This window comes from Rattus norvegicus, chromosome 2 (assembly GCF_021556685.1).
Source record: "Rattus norvegicus strain SHRSP/BbbUtx chromosome 2, alternate assembly SHRSP_T2T, whole genome shotgun sequence".
Lineage (NCBI taxonomy): Eukaryota > Metazoa > Chordata > Mammalia > Rodentia > Muridae > Rattus > Rattus norvegicus.
This window is the reverse complement of record NC_141535.1, coordinates 79,276,737-79,302,717: the sequence shown is the minus strand read 5'-3', so window position 1 is coordinate 79,302,717 and position 25,981 is coordinate 79,276,737. Positions and strand designations below refer to the sequence as shown.

General features: G+C 40.7%; 1 protein-coding gene across 1 annotated transcript in view; it reads left to right on the top strand.

The window, feature by feature from the left end:
* The window catches only part of Fbxl7 (F-box and leucine-rich repeat protein 7), a 369,559-nt gene that overhangs the window by 29,092 nt on the left and 314,486 nt on the right, over positions 1 to 25,981 (top strand).

Genomic DNA, 25,981 nt, shown 5'->3' with positions numbered 1-25,981 from the left:
GGGCATCTGTGTTCTTTCCAGCTTCTGGCTATTATAAATAAGGCTGCTATGAACATAGTGGAGCATGTGTCTTTGGCTTTATGCTTCTTCCTTGAGTTCTTGCTCAGAATTTTCTCATTGGTGAATTCTGGCTAAAGAAAGCTTTTCTTCTTAAGTTGCTTTACATCAGAGTGTGTTATCACAGCAACAGAGAAGAAACTAACTAGAACAGGTGGATCCTTAAAATAGCTAAGCAGAGACTGCTATAGGTACTAATGATGAGTCTCACCTTGTCTGTTTAAAATTAACCAGCAAATGCCTTTTTTTCATCATGGTAATATAGATGGCACTACCCTCTACAAAGTGCCCTAGTCCTGTGCTTGTGTCTTCCCATTAGGATATAAAAACTGGAGATGTTCACCCACCTACACTCAGAACCAGTGTTGTGTTGTTCAATTGTATGTTAGCCCAGTTTTCAAGCTTCATGGTATGGTTGGTTTATTTTACATCAGTGTGTGTGTGTGTGTGTGTGTGTGTGTGTGTGTGTGTGTGTTTGTGTGTGTGCACATATATACATGTACACAGCCCTGTGTACATTCACCGTTGGCCCAAAGGTCTATTGTATAATAGAAGCAAGAAAGAACAATAAAATCAGGGCACTCAGATGTTAGAGTACACAGAGCACCATAGAAGGAAATGTTTGAACTGTGTTAGTTTTGGCAACCTGGATTCCATTTTAGAGATTCCAGCTTTCTAGCACCCCTGATTTGCCTTGAAAATGAACAGTCTCTCATTTGCAGAGATGACTCGAAGTAACATAACAGCCTTAGATTATATGTTTTCTGTTGGTTAAGAACTCAGTGTTTTGTGAAGTTGAGCACACACACAGGCATAAACATATATGGCACAGTCAAGTATGTGACATTGCCACTGAGATGAAAGGTAGCATTCCATGTGCTTGTTGAACATCCCCACAGTGGGGAGGAAAGCTGGGAATGAGGTCATGTGCAATGCTGGTGTGTGTGTGTGTGTGTGTGTTTGTGTGTGTGTGTGTGTGTGTGTGTGTGAGAGAGAGAGAGACAGAGAGAGAGAGAGACAGAGAGAGATACACACACAGAGAGAGAGAGAGAGAGAGAGAGAGAGAGAGAGAGAGAGAGAGAGAGAGAGAGGGGGGGGGGGTCTTCTGGGACATCTTGGTCTTTAAGTTATGGAGGGTCAGAGGGAATTGCTCAGTAGAGAAGATGGGCAGCTACAGACAGTGGGTGATGAGGAGGGCAGATCTGACTGACTAAGGTCCATGTGCACTATAATTGCAAGATTGGTGAGCTGGTACCTTCTCCTGGGTACGGGGTATAAGAACAGCCCACATAGGCTATTCATTTCACATGGAAAACTGGTCCTGAAGGTTCCACACTACATACTCTGTTCACATTCATCTTGTCTGTGGAGAAAAGCAGACTCCTGCTTGTGGCACCAAGAATTGCAGAGTCATCTTTTGGTCACCCTAAAGTTGTGGTTAACATAAAGTCCTGGGAGGGATGAGTAAGAAGCTCCTCAATCAGCATGAAGCAGAGAGGATCTCCTGTCAGAATTTCAGACCAGTTAGGGACTTTATTCAAACCAGACCAGGTCTGTCAAAGAACTGAGCAGGAGCTTGGTTTTCACTAGAGAAAGCCTGTTTAAAAAGGAAAATCCACTGAGAGAAGAGGCACATTCCTGAATAAATTCAAACTCCAACCAAATGAGGAGACTGTGAGTGTGTTGTTCTGGGGAATGGGAAGCCTCATAATCAAATCTAGATGAGAGAACAGGGCATAAAAGTTTATACTGCGTTGCAGATTATTCAGAGTACAACCAGTTGCTCTCCAGTGCCTCAGAGGATCACCCATGCCAAAGAAGGATTTTAGCCTTCCTAGAAAGTCCTCTAGGCTGTTGTAAACTTCCTGGAGTGCTTAAGATGCTGGGCTTGCACCACCATTCCCCCACGTATTTCACAAGGAATGCCCTTCTCTCATGGCTGTGTGGAGCAAGGCTCAGTCTTGGCAACTTTTCCCATCGAAGTGGTTCAGTTGGCTTGTTGACCTTGATTCCTGGGAATTTATACTTTCAGACTGGCCTTAGTGTGAGTAAAAAAGTTATGAAAAAAAAAGGTTTTGTTTTTCTCCATTTTCAGTTATTTTTGTCCTAAATGGCCTTGAGCTTAAAGTAACTGGAAAGCAAGATGAAATTCTTGGCAAATAAGCTATCATCAGTAATATAATGTATACTAGGTTTATTATATCTCTTCATTGGTCTACATTTGATTATTATTTTCAAGTACTACATTCTAAATTAACTGAAAACTGCTCAATGTATCAAAGCAAGGAGAAAATTCAGTATTTTATACTGTCATTAAAACAAATGATAAAATGTTTCCTCCAAAGTAGCAGAAGCCAGAAATTATGTTATAATATCATAATAATTTTAAAATTAAACTCACTAGAAATTAAAGTCAATGTGCTTTTTAAAGACAAGAGAATTACCTACCCCCAACTTCTGGGGTATATGTAGATGAAATTTCTACCTTTACTTTAAAGAGAGTTTTATTTTTGCTTAAGCATTCAGAAATATTTATTGCTGGGGCTGGAAAAAGGGGCTGGAAAAAATGGCTTGGTAGGTAAGAGGACTTGCTGCTCTTTCAGAAGACCTGAGTTTGGTTCCCAGCACAACCACATCTAACTCCAGCTTTAGGAGACCCAGTACCCTTTTCTGGCCTCTGCAGGCACTTAGCAAACACACACTAACCTTATATAAATAAATATAAGTAAACACTCTAACAATTACTTTTTAAATTAGTGTAAACATTTTTGGGTTGGGGCATGGATATGTAAAAGGATAAAATTACAATGTGCATAATTTCACCATTCCATGATTATCACTGTGAATACTTTAATCCGTTTTCTTCATATTATATGGTTTATATACGTGGGCCTCTGGAATATATTATAAAGAAGCATCATGTAATTTTGGCATTGCAAGGAACCAGACTTTGTCACATACAACCTACTAAGAGATTACCCTTTCCATGCTAAAGGATCATGGCCCTTCTGCTTCTTCTGTTCACATGTGAACATAGATTCATGGCAGACATTGGCAGGAAGTATTAGAGACCAGCCTTATTCCTCATTGCTCACCTACAAGAGAGTTTTCTTCATAGAGCAGACTTTATTCTCTGCTCATTTACTCAGGCGGCCAACCCACAGACTTTCTTCAGTCTCAGTTCCGGGGAATCTGGTGGAACTCTTCTGACCTATGACCTGGTTTCTTTCTCCTTCTTGAGATTAGTTCTCCAATACAAAGCACTGGTGCTTGAAGGCTGTGGATTTCCTCCCTAAAGCTGATAGTCGTATTTACTTGGCCAGTTAGACTGCCTACATCAATGGGCTGTGCTGTGATGTTTTAAAATATGTATACATAATGGAATAACAAAATTGAACTAATCAACATGATTGCATGGTTTGGGAGCAAGTGTTTGAAATTAATCATCTCATAAAGTGTATATGACATTGTGATTCACTACAGCCACTGTACAACAGACCTCTTGATAGTCCAGCGTACACTGATAGTATATCCTTGGTCTAAGATCTTCATATCCTCCCCACCTCCCACTTCTGTAGCTGCCCTTCTACCTTGCCTCTGTGACATTCATTTCCTTGCAGATTCCACATGTGCCTCGGCTGACTGCACCAAACTCATTTTACTTCACATATGTCATTCATGCTGTCATATAGCAACACTGGACTCTTTCAAAGATTGAACGCTGTATCTCTGTCTCTCTGTCACACACACACACACACACACACACACACACACACACACACACGTTAAAAGATCTTTAATTCTTTGGAGAACATTTTGGTTGGTTCTATATATTGGCTTTTGTGAGTAGTGAAATCTAAGTGAGTGTTTTCACTTGATTGTTTTTTCTTTTTTCTTTTTTTTTTGTTGCTGCTGTTGTTGGTGGTGGTTTGTATTTATTTTATTTATTTTTTTGAAATATTATGTTTTAGGGAATATTGCCTTTGTCCGTGATTCACGTTGCCTTTCTTCTCTAGCCTCAGTTTCCTTCTCCTTGTTTGCATTCAGTATGTTGAATTATATTCATTTCACAGATGGGATTACAGATATTATCAGATGCCTGTGTCAGCCGTCTCTCTATCATCGTGCTAATAGAAACTCACACCAGTGTGGTAACCTGCCAAGCTAAACAGTTTGCCAGACTCCTCTGTCTGCCTTGGTGGAGAAATTGCATATTGATATCTCTTGGGGTTCTGACAAAACTGACTTTCTGGGCTTTTGATAGTGGAGTCATAGCTGACATCTTGCATTATGTAATGCCCTTTTGGTGAAAACCAACACACTGGAGAAGGAGAAATAAGACAAAAGAACCTTGAATAGCTGAACAAATGTCAGCAAGTTCTCGTCTTCATTCTTACAGCAGGAAAATTAATATGTATTAGTTGAAGCCACTTTCATTGAAGCTTTTCTATGTATTTTAGCAGATATATGGGGCTTATGGGGCCACCAGCTCTCTTATTTACCTCGAGCTGTACAAACTGTATTGCTAACATTCTTTCTTCGTATGTGAAGACAAATAAGAAACTATGAGGTCATACGATCTCTTCTTGCCTGGCATCCACTGAGAATCAATAAATAGTTGCTGAATGGATTAATAAGGAAAGCTTACGTGTCTATTAATGGATATAGGATTTCATTCACTGAACATTTTTTATTTAGTCTTATTTAGTTGATATTACATCTTCCTTGACTAGAGCTTCCAGATTTTTTTCCAGGAAATAGAGGTGTTGCAAGTCTATAAAACCATGATGTAGTGATTCAGAAGGAATCACTTGGAAAAAGTATTGTCCTCATGGTCATGTTTCTCCAGTGTTTTCCGATGACCTGTGCAGAATGCAGACAACCAGGGAAAGTCACCACGCTTTGATAGGCCAACAAATCTCTCCTAAGCCTGCTAAAGGAGTCACCAATAAAGAATATAACATTCACATCACTAATGGCAAGTATTAGCTCTCCCAAAGTGAATCAAACATTAATCATAAATCTGAGTATTACAATGAACTTGCCTGGTTATATTGGTGAAGCAAAGCCAGAGCTCTCAATCCTGTCACTTGAACTCAGCAATGACAATGCTCTATTTTAATGTATGTATGTGTGTGGTGTGTATATATGTTGCAGGAATAGTCTCCCACAATTGCTTTCCATGTTATATGTTGAGGGAGGATCTTTCAATTGAAACCAGAGCTCACCCACCAGTTTGGCTAGTCTGGCTGGCCAAGTTTCAATGGCAATCTCTGTCCTTAGCTGTGCAGTTACAGAATTATAGGCAAGACATTCTGGCCCCCTAGGATTTATGTGGACTCTGGACATCTGAAGTCTCAACTTTACAGTTACTGCTTTCATGGCAAGGTTGTAACCATTGAGCCATCTTCCTAGCCCGGGATAATGCCTTGTTTACCAGGTAGACCATTCTGAATTCTTTGATTTTCTTTTAGCAGCCAATCAGGAAGCAGGTAAAGTTTATAATAAATGTAGTATAGTAAGTACAAAGAGAATAGGAATTAAAATATAAATTAGAAAAGTCTATTGCTAGCAGTCCCTAAATTTGGAGGTATGAGCCAGATATTTTGCAATTTCATTTTTTAAAAAACTAAATTTGTTATTTGACATTTTCATGCATGTACACATTGAATTGCAGGTGCTCTCAACCTTCACCCTCCCCTGTCTCCTTCCTGCTCCCATCAATCCTGCCTCTCCTCCCCATAAGTCTAATTTCTATACTCATCTATCTTTGTTTTGTTTTCAGACTTAATGAATTTAAACAGGGCCATCTGGGTAATGAGTTTCAATTACACTTTTCACAATTCAAAAAAAAATCATGAAAGTAAATACTTCTTGATAAAACTATTCCTTTAGGGTGACAATGAGACTTCCCATTGACATAAAAATGGAACTCAAACATTTGTTAATGGAACCCTGATGGGGTAAGCTGTCTGGGGGAAGACCTGTTTGAAGCTATGGTGTGGGATGTTTTGCTGGGATGAAGAAACATTGCATAGGGCCAGATGAGGGCTTGTGGGAAGCCGAGGTGGTCATGTCTGAATAAATCTTACTTATTCTGAGTGATTTCTTGTAATTTTCATCTCAGTTTTGTAAATATCACACTCAAGATTTTACCTCATTTAACGCAATTTTCTTCGATTATACATTCAATTTAGTCATAGTTTCACTGAGCCTGCTGTGTACCTAGAACTAAATTAACCATTATAAATTATCATTTCCCTCTCCCTCTCCTGGTTTTCCAGAACATTGGCTATATCAGATTTAATTCACATGAATCTTTATGCAGTTACTCTACAGTGGTGTCACCTTGAGAGAAAGTTGTTACTTTGGGCACAAGTTAAACATTTGATCTTTGGTTACACTAAACTTTAATGCCTTTAAGTATGAAATGGAGGTGGTTTTAGTAAAAATATTATAGACATCCTTGATGATATGACATTCTGGGTATAAAATGTTAGCACAGTGCTTGGTACGTGCTCAGTGATAAACGAGCTGTTTATTATTGTTAGTAAGGTCAAACCATGTACGACTGAGTTCACTTTGCTGACTCTGTGTTCAGCGTGATGTAGTTGACTACCTCTTCATATTAATCATTTTCTGTTACTATAACACATTACTCAGTGGATGGCAATTTGTCAAGGAAAGATGTTACTTGTATTATTGACTTGGGAGTATGGCACCAGTGGGGCTTGGCTTGGGTAAGGGCCCTTACAATATGCTTTATAACACCCTATGATGTAGTGTTAGAAGGAGGACTAAGTGGCAATCCAGGAGCAGAAGAGACATAGGGGCTAGGCTTGTTCTTTTGATACTTGTTCACCTTCATGGGAACTAATCAGGATCTAAGAGAACCGCGCTAATCTTTGTCAAGGGCAACAGCCACAGTAACTTAACACTTCTCTAGGCACTCATATTTTTTTTTTTTTTGGTGTAGTCTGCTACTGAGCTATATCTGTCCCACTCCTTTAAAGTTTTTAGCATGTCCACACTGCAGGCTAGGCTTCTGTCCCATGGAGACCAGAGATCATGTCAGAGAAACTCAGAGTGCCAGAGAAACCGCCTCATCACTGTTGGACCGCAGTTGCTCCGGGCTTTGGTAGTCTTCCTTGAGCTGGTATTACAGCACACAGCAGGAACCAGAGGTCAAGAGTTTCATAGTGCAGCATGGCAGAATTAACATGTAATTACTTCCCTGTGTGCATAATTGTGAGATGATAAAGAATGCAGAAAGAATAGGGGATTATTTCCAGACGTGGGCTACTTCTTGTGCTAAGAAATTCACTGTCTTTTAAATCATAGACACAGAAAGGAAGAAGACACTTCTCAGAAGTTAATTAAAATATTCCTAGTCACTTCAAGACAGAGTAGCCCAGTTTCTTTTGTTTTCCTTTTTCTCTTAAACATACTCTATTTTCATACCAATTTGAAGCCCGTAGCAAAAATGATCATGAAGCGCTTTCTACTTTCCAAATGCTGTGTATCTGCCTGGCCTTCCCAGCTATTACCAAAGTGGAACGTTTCTTAGAGCTAGCGTGCACACACTGACACGGTATTACCCCCAGAGTTCATGGTTTAGACTAGGAGTCATTCTTGCTGTGGTACATTGTATGGGTTTGGATATGACACAGTGATATACATCCACCCTTGTAGAATCATGTAGAAAATTTCACTGCCACACAAATCTACTGTGGACTGGATAGTCATTTTGTCCCCCTTTTCTAGCCATCACAGCTTCTGATTGTTTTCCTGTCTCCACATTATTTTGCTTGTCCCAGATTAGCATCTGATTGGAATCAGATTTTAGAGACATTCAAATTCGTTTCCTTCACTCAGTAATGTGAATTTGTTTCCTCCAAGTCTATCATGCTTGCTAGATCCTATTCTTGTAGCTTTGAATCATATAATATTCTAGTATCTGAGTGTGTATGTGTTTGTTGCCTAATTATCTGCTGACATGCATATGTCTGCCTCCACTTGTAGAATCACCTTAAAGTCCACGTGCATATTTTTAGTGCCTATAAGCCCGAAAGAGCAAGGAACACAATTGCTGCATTGTCCTTTAAGGGTAGTTAGCCTTGTAAGAAGCTCGCTACCATTTTTTCAAGTATACACCGCGTCACACATGCTCTCGCACACTCATTCACATATGCACACTCTCATCCTCACACTCACACTTGCAGACTCACAAGTTCACACATACCATGTCATGCTCACTGATAAACTTTTTGTTTGCTTGTTTGTTTGTTTGTTTGTTTGTTTGTTTGTTTTTCATGGCTCCGTGTTCATGCCGGCATTTGTCAGTGTCAGTTTTCAGACTTTTTGATGATTCTAATGGGTGTGTATTTTCCATATAATTATCTTCCATTCAAATATCTTCTTTTTAGAATTAACAGGTTTTATTTTATTTTACAAGTTTTGACTGTAAGTTTTGACTAAGACACAAGAGTATATGGTAGTTTTGGCATTCTCAGTGAGTACAAACTAATTGCAAATCCAAAACTGGGTATTAAAACTTTTAAGGCATTCATTGCATTGTAGCCAACATCCTTCAGGTTATTATGACTGAAAGCAAAAGATGTGGAAATGGATATCTGCAGCTGTTGATGTAGGATGGACCATTTTCTAGCTCATAGACATGTAAAAGTCTGAGCATGTATGACAAACCAGTACGCTCCCTGAAGTGGAGGGGTTACAAGGATATGCTTTTTTTTTCTACCTTAAAGAGATCATGTAAAAAGGAAAGTTTTCAGAGAAAAGCATAGGCTTATATTTTTCAAAATCTATTTTAATAAGGGTTCTTAAATCCTTCAACCTCCCTTCTAGCCCACCTACCAGAGGTAGGGGAAAAGAAAGGTTAATAGGAAACAGATGTGACCCAGTTTAGAAGTAGTTCTTTGGGGCAGTTCGAATCTTCATTGGCAAGATATCAGTATTCCAGTCCAAAACATCAAATATGAGTCAGTCGTGGCAGTCCAGTCTAAGCAGCAAACACCAAACATGAATCAGTAGCAGTAGCTCAATCCAGAAGAAACCTCAAGGCTCTGCTGAATCTGAATGAGTCTGTGGAAGCAGAAAGAAGCAGCCGGAATACCATCAGAAGTTCTCAGGCTCATTCCTTTCTGTGAAGTTATGACAAGCAAAAAATCAGTGAAGACCAGCAAAGCATTGCAAAGTGAATCAATCCAAGAGCATCCTCTCATTGTCGGGTTATACTTACATTCTTTCTAAACATCATGTGTCCTCTGAAGCATCTGGTGCAACAAAACACTACATGCCCTTTCACAAGACAGTCCATAAAAATACCACATGTCTGTGCCATCAGAACATCCTCTCACATGCCTCTTTCAGCAAAACACCCTCTCACGAGACAGTTTCCAAAAAACATCACATGACACAATTGAGTTTTCCAAGGAAACCCCAAATTTCCCCTTTCAGAAAGGGATGCTTCCGTATTTTCCAAGGTGTGCATGTGACATTGGACAGAAGGATAGTTGGTCATAGACATTGTCCAGAAGGATCACTGGGATTAGACACCTCTCAGCAGTATAAACCTAGATGTATCACTGGGTTCTTGGAGTGTAGTAACTATGGTTGTTTGGGTTGAACCTTGTTTTAGTCACCAGGTAGACTGAGGCCTTCTTCTGAATTGAAGGAACTAGTCCTTAATTGTAGGCTGTTCTAATATCCCATAGAGCTCAGAAAGGCACATCAACCATTAGCCAGAGCTAGATTTTATTGGCACTACCCACACAAGTGCACCTTTGTTCATCTCGTTCCTCATAACATGAACTGCTTGATTTTTGTCCAGGAGCAGGGACATATCCCTTCTGTTGAATGCCTTTGAAAATAGCTGAAACCTAGAATAACTTACTCCCTACAAGTCCTTATGATTGAATCTGCCAGCTACACATGGAGAAGGTGGTTCCTTGACAAAAGAGTTGAAACCACCTACAGGTAATATTCTTGATCACAATTAACTCAAAAAGCACGATTTCTTGTAACACACAAGTCACTGCTTTCCTCCTCATAATGCCGAACAGGAACAACCCAGGCCATCCTTAGACAATTCAGTGAAGAATAGGGGGTTATTAGAAGATGCCATTCAACCCCCCTCGCCTTATGCTTCGTACCATGTAATTGTTTTGGTAGGGTTGGAGAGACTAGGATTGTTCCCCTGCCCCCCATTTTCTCTTGTTTCCCCCCTTAAATTATTGGACAGAAACCAGCAGATTCAAGTTGACATTCAATGTCAAGTTCTCAAGAAATTACTGGCATTCATATGCTCAGAATATTAATGGCAAATGTGCCTCAGGAACCCGATACTCTCTCTTCATACGTCCTGGCAGAACCTTCTATTTAAATTTATTTAAATGTATCTGCTCTGATTCTAAAGGCCTCCAACAGACCAGTGCACTTGGAGAACCTGATCAGGAGCAGTGGGTCAGTGGGACGGAGTTGATTTAATTCCAGTGAAAACAGAGGGGCACTCAGTTAGTTTGCTCTTTCCGGGACACACGAACTCAGAAAGCATGCTTGGGTGGTTTGTCTGTGCAGCTTTAGAGATGGTGTGTGGTAGAAAAGAGCCAGTGGGAAAATGTCGGTTGAGGAGAAAATAAAAAATGTATTCTTGTAAGTGGTAGACAGCAGGAAAACTTCTAGAGGATAAACAGGAGGAAAAGGCACACACACTTTTTATTAGCTTACAGAACTAAAATGATTTGCAGATGGTTGGCTGAAGGATTCACATAAAACACACTTATGTACCTGGGCTTTCCCCCTCACTTATTTTAATGGCTGAAGCATCCTCCTTTAGTGAACAATTTATTCTAATGGCAGTAAAAGAAAAAAGCAGGCAACAGAGTCACCTCATTATGCCTAACAACAAATGGCTTCTGTGACATCTCAGCCTGGTTTGTAGAGCTAAACTCTGGTGGCTGATAGCAGCTGTGTCTGACTAGCTTCTGCCTTGGTAGGAACTAATATAAACAGGACACGTTTAACAAAAAACAAATCTTTTGAAGAATTTCAAAGATTTTGAACTTTGGACTTCTCCTTTTCACACATGAGGTCCGCTGGCTAACTAATTCCCATTGGTTGGAGTAATTCCCACTCATGGCTTCATGTAATTCCCATTGGCTGGGAATAATACGTGGGTTATGTGGTGACATTGTATGGTGACATTGTATTGTATTGCGTGGCTCCTCTACAAAAGTGCTTTTTTGTCTGGAGCCATTTTTAACCAACACTCCTAGACTTCCTTTTGATAATTAAAGAATATGCTGAAAATAATATTGTAATTATTTTGTAAAGCCCTGGCATTCTTCCTGTAACCAAGGGCATTCTCTTTAAAAACAAATGTTAAAAAAGGGGGAAAAGGGGTAATAAATCTTAGGTAGTTTTCTTACTTTTGTATGTTTTCCCAAAGTACCAAAGTGAGAGGGAATCTGATGTGCAACTGTACTGATGGTGTTTTAACGTATGGTTGCCTTTTCAGGAAGACTTCGCCCTGCATCTGTTGAATGTTGATATGCCAGTGATTAATTCTGCTTGATTCAGGGGGATCCTCAGAGGGACAGGCTTTGGGAAGAGAAGGTTAGAGTAGAAATATCCACGTTAGTTGACAAAAATTGACTCAATGAGCTCATGAATCTGGGGCAATGATAAATTTCTCTTTTGTCTGTGCATTCAAATGCTTGTTTGCAGAGAAGAAAGAAAATACTTAAAAACAAAATGCCAAGAGTACAGTTTACTCATCCAGTGTGCAATATTTGCTGCGAGACTACTTGGTGTGATTAGTGTTAATTTTATTTTCACTTACTTCTATTATTTTCTTTGTAAGAAAATTTTTTTGAAAAATTTCCTTACAATATATGTTGACTATATTCTTTTCCTTCCCCCAATTTTTCCTAAGCCATTTTAGTAGGAGCTTGATATGCATGAAAATTCTTTTAAACTGATTTTTCAACTGATGTGACTGAGTTTGTATGCTTCTTCCTATTTGAAGTGTCTACCACCCAGTTCTGTCATCCATCTACCTTTGGACCATGCACTTACATTCTCATTGTCTCCCAGATTGGCGAGCCAGTCCCTGGTGCTCTCCTGGGTTCGGGATCAAAGTAGAGAAAGACTAGGAATAAAGAAAGCTTTTCTATAACCTTCACCTGCTATCCTAACACATGCAGCTTGCTATGATGACGCTCCCCAGACCAGTAGCTGATAAACAAGAGAAAATTGTTTTGCCTTTCTGGAGATTGGAAATCTAAGGTCAGTTGCTTGTGGCAAAAGCATGGGTAGAAGGCTGTCCTTGGGGCTGCAGATTGTCATTGCCTCCTTGTTTCTTTGTATATGGGAAGAGGGCGGGGAGATTCTCTGGGGCCCCTTTTATAAGAGATGTAATCTCATTCACAAGTGTTCTGCACTTACTGCCAAACCTTCTTCCACTTCCTGATATTGACATTTGAAGGTCAACAGAATTTCAATGAATATATTTTGGGGGGGGGGTGGATGTTCAGTTCATCATACCTGACTTGATCAAAGTTGAAGATTTGCATCTAAATCACTTTGTCTCTCCTTTCTCTTCTCTCCATATGTATGTACTAGTGGGGGTGTGTTTGGGCATACACAAGGGAACACACACACACACACACACACACACACACACACACACCACACTCTTCAAATACCCACACAATTTTTTTCTCCATCTTTATTAAATTGGGTATTTCTTATTTACATTTCAACTATTTCAACTGTTATTCCCTTTCCCGATTTCCAGGGCAACATCCCCCTCCCCTTCTATATTGGTGTTCCCCTCCCCATCCTCCCCCCATTACCACCCTCCCCTCAGAAATCACATTCACTGGGGGTTCAGTCTTGGCAGGACCAAGGGCTTCTCCTTCCACTGGTGCCCTAACTAGGCTATTCATTGCTACCTATGAGGTTGGAGCCTAGGGTCAGTCCATGTATAATCTTTGGGTAGTGGCTTAGTCCCTGGAAACTCTGGTTGGTTGACATTGTTGTTCATATGATGTTTCAAGCCCCTTCAAGCTCTTTCAGTCCTTTCTCTGAATCCTTCAACTGTGGTCCCGTTCTCAGTTCAGTGGTTTGCTGCTGGCATTCGCTTATGTATTTGCCGTATTCTGGCTGTGTCTCTCAGGAGAGATCTACATCTGGTTCCTGTCAGCCTGCACTTCTTTGCTTCAACCATCTTATCTAGTTTGGTGGCTGTATATGTATGGGCCACATGTGGGGCAGGCTCTGAATGGGTGTTCTTTCTAAACTTTGCCTCCTTATTCCCTCCCAAGGGTATTCTTGTTCCCCTTTTAAAGAAGGAGTGAAGCATTCACATTTTGGTCATCCTTCTTGAGTTTCATGTGTTCTGTGCATCTAGGGTAATTCGAGCATTTGGGCTAAAATCCACTTATCAATGAGTGCATACCATGTGTGTTTTTCTGTGATTGTGTTACCTCACTCAGAATATTTTCCAGTTCCCTCCATTTGCCGATGAATTTCATAAAGTTGTTTTTGATAGCTGAGTAATATTCCATTGTGTAGATGTACCACATTTTCTGTATCCATTCCTCTGTTGAAGGGCATCTGGGTTCTTTCCAGCTTCTGGCTATTATAAATAAGGCTGCAATGAACATAGTGGAGCATGTGTCTTTGTTATTTGTTGGGGCATCTTTGGGTATATGCCCAAGAGAGGTATAGCTGGGTCCTCAGATAGTGCAATGTCCAATTTTCTGAGGAACCTCCTGACTGATTTCCAGAATGGTTGTACCAGTCTGCAATCCCACCAACAATGGAGGAGTGTTCCTCTTTCTCCACATCCTCGCCAGGATTTCCCTCAATTGATTTAATCTAGATAGGACCCCCATGTATATCCAGAGGCCCATGTCTTAGGGGAGTTTGTCCAGTCGTCAGTTAACACTGTCGGTTCTCCCAAGCTCTCTTCTGTCACCCTGCCCACCTCCTGCTACTTTCCGATGCTCTTCTGGACAGGTATACTTATGCTTTCATGTCACGTATACATGCATGTTTTTTTTAAAACAGAGGGACTGCAAATGAGAGAAAACTGATGATCTTTGTCTTTCTCAGCATGGCTAATTGTCTTGCAACTTTTACTTTTTGTATAACACCTCCCTGCCTCCCATATAATGCATATGAGTGTACACAGACCTCACATAAGAAAGTACAGGGGACAGTTCAGCCATTACCCATACAATCTTTCTATGCATATCCCTCTACAGCCCTGCAGCGACAGTTGAGTTTGGTCACAGGTGGTTGCACACTCCATCATTTAATATTTTTTCAATATGATTGGCGCAGGCCTTTTTGTGGGGCACGTGATCATATATCTTGCCCCCTTGAAACTATGACAATCATTGTTTTCCTCTGGCACGAGTTCAGCAGTGTAGAGTAGCTTTCTACTTCCCAAATCACAATCCCTCCTTTGTGGACATGGAACGGGACGATAAAGTTCAGAGTCCACTGAGCACTTTGCTTTGGTTTGAGACCAGTCTAAAACATTCCAAGGGAGCATTTTCCCTTCTGCTTTTTAAATCACAGGGTGCACTGAAGCACACCAAGGTTAGTCTGTTCTGTGCTAACGTCCCTGTGACTTTTATGCCTCCTTTCCAAACAGGAGTTGTATTCTTTTTACAGAGCATAGCACACCGGCTTCCTGAGCTGGAGACAGTGTAGGGATCAGATAGGGCTGGGCCCTCCACCAGCTTTGCTTCCCTACAGAGAGCAATTTTCTGTTTTCAGAGTGCTGGCATGTAAATGAAGGTTCAGTGGATGTCCGTGAGTAATACAGAGGAGACTTGCCCTTGAAAGACAGTCATTTGCTTCCAGTCCTTCCAAAAGCAGTCCTGATTTTGTTCAGTACCATTTACACTGTTTTTAATACAGGACAGGCTCCTGTCCAGACTCTGGGGATAGTGTAAATCATACTCCCTTCGGTTGTGAAGAAGTTGGAAGAGCTAAACTAATCATCTGGAGTTGTATTTTAATGAAGCTGGAAAGACCTAGCGTGAGATGGCTGGTGGATAACTAGAATTTATCAGCTCTGAGTCTTGTCCTCAATCATGAACAGAGAAGAGACGAAGCAAAGAATCAAGCTTACAAAATTAGGAAGGTCATGTCAGGAGGAAGACCACGTGATCCTCACGGTTGTTCTTCTTTGAACTGAAAGTGCGGTAGGGATTTTGTTTAAAACCTTCCAATTGCTAATAAATCACTCTTGTTGTTCAGCAGGCCCAGGAACTGAATGACTGGCATCTTCAAGTTTGCATTTGCTCTGGCTATTGCTCACATCCAGCCTGTCCTCTAGTGCCCATCCATTCACTTAACCTGTGTTGCAAGGTCAAGGGAGCCTCAAGTCATCTCTCACTGACAATGCACTCTCGTTTTAGCCATTATAGGTGACCTCCAAAAACACATCCTTTTCGTAATTGATCACAGTCCCTCTAGGGATCCCATAAGGCCATCTTGTCAATTACTGGTTTTTACTTTCCAGTTGCTTCTGATGCCATTCAGACATATGTAAATGCTAATTCAAAAATTTCCCATGCTCTACGTACAATGTCTAGACATACATCTTAAAATTACATCCTGCATTTGTACATTTTAAGATTTAGACTTAAATTCCTGATCATAATTCATCCTTCAGTAGAATGTAGGTACAAATTGCTCATGGAAATAGAGATTAAGGGGCCCAGTAGAAGACACTCTAGACTTGCAGTGGTCATTGTATCTGTTTATTACTTAAGAACATACTGTAATATAATATGACTAGCAGACTTTGGTTTCCTCTGGAAATCATGTGACCAGTTCTTTCATCTGACCTCAATTTTCTTTAAACCTCTCTTATTTGTTGAGGGTTTTTTTTGGGGGGGCACCCTTGTATGTCTCTTTCATTCTGCTAAGCTAAGGTAACCCAGCATTCACCCCAAAGGATAATTGTAATTGTTTACTTACAGAGAAATTAAAAAGTCCTTCCTGGAGATGTAGCTGTTTTAATAGGCACAGCCTTCAGAGTTCAAGGGTGGTGTTCCCTGCTTCATTCTTCTGATATGTGGGAAGACCTAAGCTTACTTCATTAAATGTGCTCACACAGGTTCTCATTCTTGGGGTTCACAGGCCAGCCATTCTATTCTCAGTATTACAGTTTATGCACCACTCTCTGACACTCCATGGGCCCTTCTTTGTCTGAGTTAACACAAGATTATCTATTAACACAGTCTAACATTTTAATGCTTGATTTGTTCATTTATAAGAAGATACTATGGAGTAATAAAAATGATTGCTTGGTGGGCTACAGTTCAGTGTGATCAAGACACCCTGGGTTGGTTTAGTGACTTTATCAAGTCACCAAGGAAACCATTAAACATTGGGATTCAGGTCTGATGAACGAATTCTATTTTGATATGATAGTGGTTTTCTACTAGTTATTTCTTTTATATTTATTAAATACTACAGACAGTTTTTAAAATATGCCAGCATTAGAAACTTAGTTATAAACAAATACACATTAAATTGAATAGAAGTACTATGGAAAGGGTAACAACTATTAACATATATATTTTCCCCATCTTTATTAGATTGGGTATTTCTTATTTACATTTCAAATGTTATTCCCTTTCCCAGTTTCCATGCCAACATCCCTCTAATTCCTCCCCCTCCAATTCTATATGGGTGTTCCTCTCCCAATCCTCTTCCCATTACTGCCCTCCCCCCAAGAATCCCGTTCACTGGGGGTCCAGCCTTGACAGGACCAAGAGCTTCCCCTTCCACTGGTGCCCTTACTAGGCTATTCATTGCTACCTATGCAGTTGGAGCCCAGGGTCAGTCCATGTATAGTTTTTTGGTAGTGGCTTAGTCCCTGGAAGCTCTGGTTGGTTGACATTGTTGTTCATATGGGGTCTCAAGCCCCTTCAAGCTCTTTCAGTCCTTTCTCAGATTCCTTCAACGGGGGTCCCGTTCTCAGTTCATTGGTTTAATGATGGCATTGCCTATGTATTTGCTGTATTCTGGCTGTGTCTCTCAGGAGAGATCTACATCTGGCTCCTGTCCATCTGCACTTCTTTGCTTCATCCATCTTATCTAGTTTGGTGGCTGTATATGTATGGGCCACATGTGGGGCAGGCTCTGAGTGGGCATTCCTTCAGCCACTGTTCTAAACTTTGCTCCCTATACCCTCCCAAGGGTATTCTTGTTCCCCTTTTAAAGAAGGAGTGAAGTATCCACATTTTGGTCATCCTTCTTGAGTTTCATGTGTTCTGTGCATCTAAGGTAATTCAAGCATTTGGGCTAAAATCCACTTATTAATGTGTGCATACCATGTGTGTTTTTCTGTGATTGGGTTACCTCCCTCAGAATGATATTTTCCAGTTCCATCCATTTGCCTAGCTGAGTAATATTCCATTGTGTAGATGTACCACATTTTCTGTATCCATTCCTCTGTTGAAGGGCATGTGTCTCTGTTATATGTTGGGGCATCTTTTGGGTATATGCCCAAGAGAGGTATAGCTGCATCCTCAGTTAATGCAATGTCCAATTTTCTGAGGAACTTCCAGACTGATTTCCAGAATGGTTATACCAGTCTGCAATTCCACCAACATTAGAGGAGTGTTTCTCTTTCTCCACATCCTCGCCAGCATCTGCTGTCGCCGGAGTTTTTGATCTTAGCCATTCTGACTGGTGTGAGGTGGAATCTCAGGGTTCTTTTGATTTGCATTTCCCTTATAACTAAAGATGTTGAACATTCGAATTTAGGTGCTTCTCAGCCATTCGGCGTTCCTCAGCTAACATATATATATATATTTTTTTTTTTGGTTCTTTTTTTCGGAGCTGGGGACCGAACCCAGGGCCTTGCGCTTCCTAGGTAAGTGCTCTACCACTGAGCTAAATCCCCAGCCCCACGTATATTTTTTTTAAAATGTATTTTTAAGTTTATTTTATATTTTCATTCATTCTTTTTCATATTTTATTTTCTATTTGTATCTGTTATATCTTGTCATTTTCTTCACCTAAATGCCAGCACACTTCTGCTTAAGTCATTTATTAACGATTTCACCCTTACACTCTGCTTCCTTTCCTATTTACATATTCTTTATTAGTCTGTAGAGATAATGGTTGAATATTATGACTGGGTTCATAGATATGAAATGTATCCCAGCCATGCCTTTTATTTTGGGGGGCATGGTTATAAAGATAAATTTACAGCCGTGAAGTGTTTGAAAGTTGGTTGGAGGTTCAAAAATATGGAATGGCAGTGAAAAGACAGGAAAGTCTATAAGGGCTAAGAAAACTGGAAGGGTCTTTCTGCACAGCGGAGGAGTTGAGCCCATCTGAGTGTTCATCAGTGTGCCAGCTGTTATCCACCTGTGGCCACTGAACTCTTGAAATATGGCTGTTTAGTCACTACTTCAAATGGGACCCAGAGCTCTTCACATGGTAAGTGGGTGCACTACCTCTGAGCTCCTCAGCCAAAAACTGTTCCTTTAAATCAAGATGGACTCTGAGTATTGAAACTGTATTTTAAAAACTTAACACAAAAAGGTAACCTAATATAGTGCCTTGATAAGTTAGCTTGATAATATATTTTGATTATAATATTAAAGCTATGTTACATTAAAGCTATATTACATTAAATAAAATATATCATTTTTCCTCTGTAAAGTCTTTTTATAATTAATTAATTAATTAATTAATTTGTACACTTTTGATTTTATTCCCCTCCTGTTCCAACCTCCAACTGTTTCACATCCCATATCTCCTCCCTGCCCCACGGGTCTCCACTCCATCCAACCCACCAGACCTCTAAACTCCCTGGGGCCTCCAGTCTCTTGGGGGTTACGTGCATATTCTCTGACCGAACCCAGACCCAGGAGTTCTCTGCTGTGTGTTGGGGACCTCATATCAGCTGCCTGGTTGGTGATCCAGTGTGTGAGAGATCTCGGGGGTCCAGGTTAATAAGACTGCTGGTCCTCCTACAGGGTGGCCCTCCTCCTCAGCTTCTTCCAGCTTTTCCCTAATTCAACCACAGGGGTCAGCAGTTTCTGTTTCTTGGTTGGGTGCAAATGTCTGTATCTGACTCTTTTAGCTGCTTGTTGGGTGTTTTGGAGGGCAGTCATGATCGGCCCCTTATTGTGAGTACTCCATACCCTCATTAATACTGTCAGGCCTTGAGGCCTCCCCTTGAGCTGGATCCCACTTTGGGCCTGTCTCTGAATTTTCTTTTCCTCAGGCTCTTCTCCTTTTCTATCCCCGCAGTTCTTTTAAACAGGAACAATTGTGAATCATAGTTTTGACTGTGGGATGACAACTCCATCCCTCACTTGATGCCCTGTGTTTCTGCTGGGGGTGGGAGCTAAAAGTCCCCTCTCCCCGTGCAGGGCATTTTGTCTAGGGTAACCCCTTTGAGTCCTGAGAGTCTGTCACCTCCCAGGTCTCTGGTACATTCTGGAGGGTCCTCCCAACCTCCTTCCTCCTAAGGTCCCCTGTTTCCATTCTTTCTGCTGGCCCCCAGGACTTCAGTTCTTTCCCAGAACCCAATACCAAATCATGTTCCCCTCTCTCCTCACCACCATCCCCTTTCCCTCCCCTGTCCCTCCCTTCCTCCCCCCTTGTGGTTGCTTTCTTTTCCTTCCCAAGTGGGACTGACACATCCTCACTTGGGCCCTTCAGCTTGTTGACCTTTTTGAGTTATGTGGACTGTATCTTGAGTATTCTGTCCTTTCTTTTTTTTTTTCTGGCTAATATCCACTTATTAGTGAGAACATACTGTGCATGTCCTTTTGAGTCTGAGTTACTTCACTCAGGATGATATTTTCTAGTTCCATCCATTTTCCTGCAAAACTCAGAACATCCTGTTTGTAAAATCTTAAAATATGTTTTTTTTTTAAAAAGAAAGTTTGGAGTTACACATGATGGTTTTGTTTTGTGACAGAATCCCAGAATACACTATGAGTTGTTCCCCTAAAGTTCAGAAAACATTTCTGGGGTGGATAAAGTCTGTATATACCCCAATGACCTTGTTGTTTAAGGAACCCAGAGAGCAAACTATCCTGGGTTTACACTGTGTCACTGAACTAAAATGTGGACTATCATCCGATTTCTAAAGGACATGGAGGTGGAACCAGCAGTGTCTGTTGGGCCCTTCCTTATTTCAGCATACCACATCCCTACCCCCTCCTACAGTTGTTCACAGATAATGCAGGCAAACTGGAAGAACGCTGGGCAGTGTAAGTCTTGGAGAATTCTCTTGAACCCGGGCGTCCTGAAGTGAAACTGTGAGCTGATCCCACCTGGAGTGCCAGTTGGCTCCTGGCCATGGCTGGGTAGGGCTGCAAGCTGATGGGAGAAGCCACAGTTATAGCTGAAGAAGCCATGGGAGCACTTCTGATGGACTGGGAAGTTTCTTTCACAAGTATTTTAGTTTCCTGTCTACGGTGAAAGGATGCAAAAGGCTCTTTGTTTTTTAAGTCAAGAACAGACTGCTTTAGGGGATGACCTAATACTCGGTTAACTGATGCATTAGTTCATAACTTAGAGAGAAAATTAGGGGCGGTGGAGTAAGGAGAAAGCAAGCCTTTCATGGGGTTAGTAAACTGGTTCTCAAGAACCTTTAGCACAGTGCTGCACTGCTTGGAGCATACACACCTCCTGAGGTAGAATTGTTTGTCTGAATGACAAAACTCATTTTGTTGCCTACACATGGAAAATCCATCTTAATTATGTCTGGGACATACCTCATTAGGAACAGTAAAAGCAGAAACAGCCAGCACCTATCACATGCAATACATAGGTATGGGGTGGGAAGGGTGCTCTGTGTGTGCTTCTTTCTGTATCCTGACATGAAATCATGGGCAATTTATTCTGCCTGCATACTCATTTCATGACACCTATTTTGTGAGAATTCTTTGATCATCAAGTGAGAAAATATACGTGGATCACAAACTATGAAATCCCAGTGTGTAGTAGGGGGTTGATTTCTATTTGTGCAGGAAACCGTTATAAAAAGGGGAAAATTCACACAAAAGCAAAATCAGAAGCCAGCAGGCTGGTTGTAGACCTGGCATTTAATCCATATTGCCAGATTCTCAACTCATGAGAGTTTCGAATTTCTCTATATTAGTAAATATTTGCCTGCAGGCCAGATTCTTCCCCTGGCCTCCTTTTCTGAAGCCTAATGGATAAGAATATTTGGGAAAGAGGCACATTGCAGTCTTTAAAATTAATGCCTGTAAGCAGGAACTTTTAACTGCAGTTAAGAAAAAGTTACACACACACACACACACACACACACACACACACACATACACACACACACACACGTGCACACATGTGTATACACATGTCTGCAAGCCCACACACATGTGCTCACAGCACATTCCACATATCACTATATTTTGATTACAAACATTTGTAGTCAGTTCTTATTATATTTTGGACTTAATAAACAATTGTGAATCTTTCTCTTTCTTGTTGTGTTAGTATCAACATGGAGTAAGGATTGTGACTCTGTCAGAATTACCCTGCATGCCAAGCCTTGAAGCTTTTTCTGACCCTTTGTAGACCATACCTACCTACTCCCTATATCCATTAGATGTTGGAGTGGTTTCACTGAGGAGAAAACCAGAAATGATTCACTGTGAACCATGTGCAAAGGGTATAGACAGTCTACCTGGGAGATGCTCACAGAGGCAGGGTTGCAAGTAGCTTCAGGCCACTGCTGGCCTATAGAGAGTTTGGAAAGAGCTGGAGCTCAGAAGCTTCTGTGACAAAGGCCTCAGAGAGTAGGTTTCCCATACTTTCTTCTTTTAGACAATATTGGCTAAATTTGTCAAAATAAGAAGTCTGTGAGATTGTACTTTTCTTTCCACTTCCTGGGTACTCTAACTAAAAATGTCCTCCAACATGTAAGCCTAGAAGCTTGGCTGGACTTTTCTTTTTTATTTATTTATTTATTTATTTATTTATTTATTTATTTATTTATTTATTTTTATTAACTTGAGTATTTCTTATATACATTTCGAGTGTTATTCCCTTTCCCGGTTTCCAGGCAAACATCCCCCTCCCCCCTCCCCTTCCTTATGGGTGTTCCCCTCCCAACCCTCCCCCCATTGCCGCCCTCCCCCCATAGACTAGTTCACTGGGGGTTCAGTCTTAGCAGGACCCAGGGCTTCCCCTTCCACTGGTGCTCTTACTAGGATATTCATTGCTACCTATGGGGTCAGAGTCCAGGGTCAGTCCTTGTATAATCTTTAGGTAGTGGCTTAGTCCCTGGAAGCTCTGGTTGCTTGGCATTGTTGTACTTTTGGGGTCTCGAGCACCTTCAAGCTCTTCCAGTTCATTCTCTGATTCCTTCAATAGAGGACCTATTCTCAGTTCAGTGGTTTGCTGCTGGCATTCGCCTCTGTATTTGCTGTATTCTGGCTGTGTCTCTCAGGAGCGATCTACATCCGGCTCCTGTCGGTCTGCACTTCTTTGCTTCATCCATCTTGTCTAATTGGGTGGCTGTATATGTATGGGCCACATGTGGGGCAGGCTCTGAATGGGTGTTCCTTCAGTCTCTGTTTTAATCTTTGCCTCTCCCTTCCCTGCCAAGGGTATTCTTTTTCCTCATTTAAAGAAGGAGTGAAGCATTCACATTTTGATCATCCGTCTTGAGTTTCGTTTGTTCTAGGGATCTAGGGTAATTCAAGCATTTGGGCTAATAGCCACTTATCAATGAGTGCATACCATGTATGTCTTTCTGTGATTGGGTTAGCTCACTCAGGATGATATTTTCCAGTTCCAACCATTTGCCTACGAATTTCATAAACTCGTTGTTTTTGATAGCTGAGTAATATTCCATTGTGTAGATGTACCACATTTTCTGTATCCATTCCTCTGTTGAAGGGCATCTGGGTTCTTTCCATTTTCTGGCTATTATAAATAAGGCTGCGATGAACATAGTGGAGCACGTGTCTCTTTTATATGTTGAGGCATCTTTCGGGTATATGCCCAAGAGAGGTATAGCTGGATCCTCAGGCAGTTCAATGTCCAATTTTCTGAGGAACCTCCAGACTGATTTCCAGAATGGTTTTACCAGTCTGCAATCCCACCAACAATGGAGGAGTGTTCCTCTTTCTCCACATCCTCGCCAGCATCTGCTGTCACCTGAGTTTTGGATCTTAGCCAATCGCACTGGTGTGAGGTGAAATCTCAGGGTTGTTTTGATTTGCATTTCCCTTATGACTAAAGATGTTGAACATTTCTTTAGGTGTTTCTCAGCCATTCGGGATTCCTCAGCTGTGAATTCTTTGTTTAGCTCTGAACCCCATTTTTTAATAGGGTTATTTGTTTCCCTGCGGTCTAACTTCTTGAGTTCTTTGTATATTTTGGATATAAGGCCTCTATCTGTTGTAGGATTGGTAAAGATCTTTTCCCAATCTGTTGGTTGCCGTTTTGTCCTAACCACAGTGTCCTTTGCCTTACAGAAGCTTTGCAGTTTTATGAGATCCCATTTGTCGATTCTTGATCTTAGAGCATAAGCCATTGGTGTTTTGTTCAGGAAATTTTTTCCAGTGCCCATGTGTTCCAGATGTTTCCCTAGTTTTTCTTCTATTAGTTTGAGTGTGTCTGGTTTGATGTGGAGGTCCTTGATCCACTTGGACTTAAGCTTTGTACAGGGTGATAAGCATGGATCGATCTGCATTCTTCTACATGTTGCTCTCCAGTTGAACCAGCACCATTTGCTGAAAATGCTATCTTTTTTCCATTGGATGGTTTTGGCACCTTTGTCAAAAATCAAGTGACCATAGGTGTGTGGGTTCATTTCTGGGTCTTCAATTCTATTCCATTGGTCTATCTGTCTGTCTCTGTACCAATACCATGCAGTTTTTATCACTATTGCTCTGTAATACTGCTTGAGTTCAGGGATAGTGATTCGCCCTGAAGTCCTTTTATTGTTGAGGATAGCTTTAGCTATCCTGGGTTTTTTGTTATTCCAGATGAATTTGCAAATTGTTCTGTCTAACTCTTTGAAGAATTGGATTGGTATTTTGATGGGGATTGCATTGAATCTGTAGATTGCTTTTGGTAAAATGGCCATTTTTACTATAGTAATCCTGCCAATCCATGAGCATGGGAGATCTTTCCATCTTCTGAGGTCTTCTTCAATTTCTTTCCTCAGTGTCTTGAAGTTCTTATTGTACAGATCTTTTACTTGCTTGGTTAAAGTCACACCGAGGTACTTTATATTATTTGGGTCTATTATGAAGGGTGTCGTTTCCCTAATTTCTTTCTCGGCTTGTTTCTCTTTTGTATAGAGGAAGGCAACTGATTTATTTGAGTTAATTTTATACCCAGCCACTTTGCTGAAGTTGTTTATCAGCTTTAGTAGTTCTCTGGTGGAACTTTTGGGATCACTTAAATATACTATCATGTCATCTGCAAATAGTGATATTTTGACCTCTTCTTTTCCGATCCGTATCCCTTTGATCTCCTTTTGTTTTCTGATTGCTCTGGCTAGAACTTCAAGAACTATATTGAATAAGTAGGGAGAGAGTGGGCAGCCTTGTCTAGTCCCTGATTTTAGTGGGATTGCTTCAAGTTTTTCTCCATTTAGTTTAATGTTAGCAACTGGTTTGCTGTATATGGCTTTTACTATGTTTAGGTATGGGCCTTGAATTCTTTTTCTTTCCAGGACTTTTATCATGAAGGGGTGTTGAATTTTGTCAAATGCTTTCTCAGCATCTAATGAAATGATCATGTGGTTCTGTTCTTTCAGTTTGTTTATATAATGGATCACGTTGATGGTTTTCCGTATATTAAACCATCCCTGCATGCCTGGGATGAAGCCTACTTGATCATGGTGGATGATTGTTTTGATGTGCTCTTGAATTCGGTTTGCCAGAATTTTATTGAGTATTTTTGCGTCGATATTCATAAGGGAAATTGGTCTGAAGTTCTCTTTCTTTGTTGTGTCTTTGTGTGGTTTAGGTATAAGAGTAATTGTGGCTTCGTAGAAGGAATTTGGTAGGGCTCCACCTGTTTCAATTTTGTGGAATAGTTTGGATAATATTGGTATGAGGTCTTCTATGAAGGTTTGATAGAATTCTGCACTAAACCCGTCTGGACCTGGGCTCTTTTTGGTTGGGAGACCTTTAATGACTGCTTCTATTTCTTAGGAGTTATGGGGTTGTTTAACTGGTTTATCTGTTCCTGATTTAACTTCGATACCTGGTATCTGTCTAGGAAATTGTCCATTTCCTGAAGATTTTCAAATTTTGTTGAATATAGGTTTTTATAGTAAGATCTGATGATTTTTTCAATTTCCTCTGAATCTGTAGTTATGTCTCCCTTTTCATTTCTGATTTTGTTAATTTGGACGCACTCTCTGTGTCCTCTCGTTAGTCTGGCTAAGGGTTTATCTATCTTGTTGATTTTCTCAAAGAACCAACTTTTGGTTCTGTTGATTCTTTCTATGGTCCTTTTTGTTTCTACTTGGTTGATTTCAGCTCTGAGTTTGATTATTTCCTGCCTTCTACTCCTCCTGTGTGTATTTGCTTCTTTTTGTTCTAGAGCTTTTAGGTGTGCTGTCAAGCTGCTGACATATGCTCTTTCCTGTTTCTTTCTGCAGGCACTCCGCGCTATGAGTTTCCCTCTTAGCACAGCTTTCATTGTGTCCCATAAGTTTGAGTATGTTGTATCTTCATTTTCATTAAATTCTAAAAAGTTTTTAATTTCTTTCTTTATTTCTTCCTTGACCAGGTTATCATTGAGTAGAGCATTGTTCATTTTCCACGTATATGTGGGCATTCTTCCCTTATTGTTATTGAAGACCAGTTTTAGGCCATGGTGGTCCGATAGCACGCATGGGATTATTTCT